At 44.5% G+C, this 2,544-nt stretch overlaps 1 protein-coding gene across 1 annotated transcript in view; it reads left to right on the top strand.

The window, feature by feature from the left end:
* The first annotated feature begins 1,884 nt into the window (after positions 1 to 1,884).
* The window catches only part of COMT (catechol-O-methyltransferase), a 26,080-nt gene continuing 25,420 nt past the window's right edge, over positions 1,885 to 2,544 (top strand). The window contains exon 1 of the mRNA XM_008584549.1: positions 1,885 to 2,085. The gene's annotated coding sequence lies outside the window, so the exon portion shown is untranslated. The remainder of the gene's footprint in view (positions 2,086 to 2,544) is intronic.

Genomic DNA, 2,544 nt, shown 5'->3' with positions numbered 1-2,544 from the left:
CTTAGTATTTCATTTTGGAGGGCCGGCCCATGGCTCACTTGGGAGAGTGTGATGCTGACAACACCAAATCAAGGGTTAAGATCCCCTTACTGGTCATCTTTAAAAAAAAAAAAAAAAAAAGAATTTCATTTTGGGAAGGCAAAAATTGTCAAAAATGTCAAAAGGTTTGAGTATTTAATCAGATGGGATCACAAGTCACTGTGAAACACCACTTAGTTGTATACTTAACCAAAGTGACAATAAAAGATTATGAAAGTAAATATAGGAGGTAACATGACTGTAAAAAACCTTGGCTCCTTTGCCTTAAGACAACACGGAGCACAGGATATTGTGTTGGTAAGATAGAGGATCCTTGTTCCCTAGGCAAATTACTCAAAAGATAAAGAAAACCCTTATACAGTCTCTTATTAAAAGCAGATTTTCTTTTTTTTTTTTTTTTTTGTCTTTTTCCATGTCCGGCAACGGATCGCAACCCTCAGTGTCGCCCCCGTACCAGACCGGGACCGGCAACAGGATCGCAACCCTCGGTGTTGCCCCCGCGCCTCACTCAGCCAGTGAGCGGGAACTGGTCTGTATGTGGGATCCGAACCCTCGGGCGGCAGCGCTGCCGCGCTTCCCAAGCGGCGCACTAGCGCAGTGCGCCACCAGGCCGGCCCATAGTACAATTTCTTTTAATGTGGCAAGAAGAGCATGTTTATTAACAGACCCAAATGTCTTTAGCCTCTCTTTACCATATAAAAACAAGCCAAAAGTATATAAGCTTAAACTTACAATTAATGATGAATGTTTCAGCACTTTCTCTTATTTAGAAATTATTTAGATATTCAATGAATATCTATTATTTAGCTTAACTTAGCATAACTCTAAGGTTGTAAGTTACCAAAAAGATTTTGGAAACTTTTTAGACAGACATATTATAAAACATAATTTATAACACATACCTCACTGGTTTATATAAGAGATGGTTCAGTTTTTTTTTTTTCTTTTGCTCCATTTTATATTTTTATCTTAACTGTATTTCTGGCAGATGGAGCCAGTTAAGGATCACCTGCTCAATATAAGGGCTAGAGCTTTCCAAGTAATATTTGTGGAGAAGACCTTTATGACTTTTTTTGCCCTGACATATAATCTTATGGAGGCTGTGGACTAAATGTCTGTTTCCAAGCTTTTATTTTCTCCTTCAGCCTCAGGTCATTGCTTTTGTGGGTCCCTGAGAACCCCGATGGGATGGGGGTCCCAAGCTCCAGTGACTACAGGGATTCAGGGCTGTAACCCAGCTGCAGTGGGACAGGAAGGGTCTGATGGGGAGGACAGGGGTAGAGGAGGTAGGGACTTGAGGGGGACATGTCTAAGGATGCAGGGGATCTGAAGGGAAGCTGGAAGGTGTTGACAGAAGGAAGGAGGAGCAGAGGTAATGGGAAGAGAAAGGGCTTAGAGGAGCCAGTTTGGGGAGAACTTAAATTTACCAAAGAAGTCATTGAAGTTCCCAGTTACCCTTGGTAAAGTCACATCAGCAAGAAAGGAAGCTGACAGTGTTAGTGACATAGGAGGTGCTCAGCTTCCCTGGGTTCAGGTTTCAGGACATACCTCTGGGTTTCAAGCCACTCCCCAAGGTCTCGAGCCCCTCCTCTAGGCCCTTCCCTAGAGGAGAGTTATTGTTGCTTATTGGACCTATTTTCCATAACAACAGGGAGAGATTGACACCACAAGGGGTGGACTTATGCAAATCTAGTGGCTGAGCATGCTCAGTGGAAGGGAGTTTATCCTTTGAATGACCTTCCACGAAAGGTGCTAAAGAGCACAGAATATTCTTGAATATGTTTAGTGCGTGTGATAGAATTTGACCAATGAACATGCCCTAAGAGGAGACCAACCAAGCACGTGCAAGACCAGGTTACATAACTGGGAACCACCCCCTTAGCTGAATATTCATTAGATGGCATGAGCTTGTTTTAGATCAGGAAACTATAAAAGTGGAATCCCTGTAGGCGGCCGGGCTGTTGCTCACTTTCCTGGCACCAGCCCACACTTAGCCGACCGTGTGTTGCTGTACTTTTGTGTTAGGCTTGCACTCTGGACTAAACTGTAAGTGTGTATTTCTTATTTTGTGTTAAACTTGGTGTGGGCCCTGCTCAGTCTCTGGAGCTCGGCCGCACTCTGTGAAATCTGTATCTCTTATTTGTTACGTTAAACTGTTGTCACTTTCTTTTTTTTTTGTCCTTTTTGAGACCGGCCTTACCGCGCTCAGCCAGTGAGCGCACCGGCCATCCCTATATAGGATCCGAACCCGCGGCGGGACAGCGCCGCACTCTCCCGAGTGCGCCACGGGCTCGGCCCCTGTTGTCACTTTCTACTGTGACTGTGCTCTTGAATTCTTTCCTGTGGCAGAGTCAAGAACCTGGTAGGAGGATGGGGTGGGTTGAGGCTGCTATTGGGACTCCCCAGACCCTTTCCTCCAATATCATTAGTGCTTGTTGTTTCTAGTAGTTTTATTTTCATATATTGATTAGGAGTGGCAGAGCAGGGTCAGCAGGAGTCAAGTAG

Source organism: Galeopterus variegatus, unplaced genomic scaffold, assembly GCF_000696425.1.
Source record: "Galeopterus variegatus unplaced genomic scaffold, G_variegatus-3.0.2 Scaffold3303, whole genome shotgun sequence".
Taxonomy (NCBI): Eukaryota; Metazoa; Chordata; class Mammalia; order Dermoptera; family Cynocephalidae; genus Galeopterus; species Galeopterus variegatus.
The sequence above is the reverse complement of the archived record's forward strand: the minus strand, read 5'-3'. Positions and strand labels throughout refer to the sequence as shown.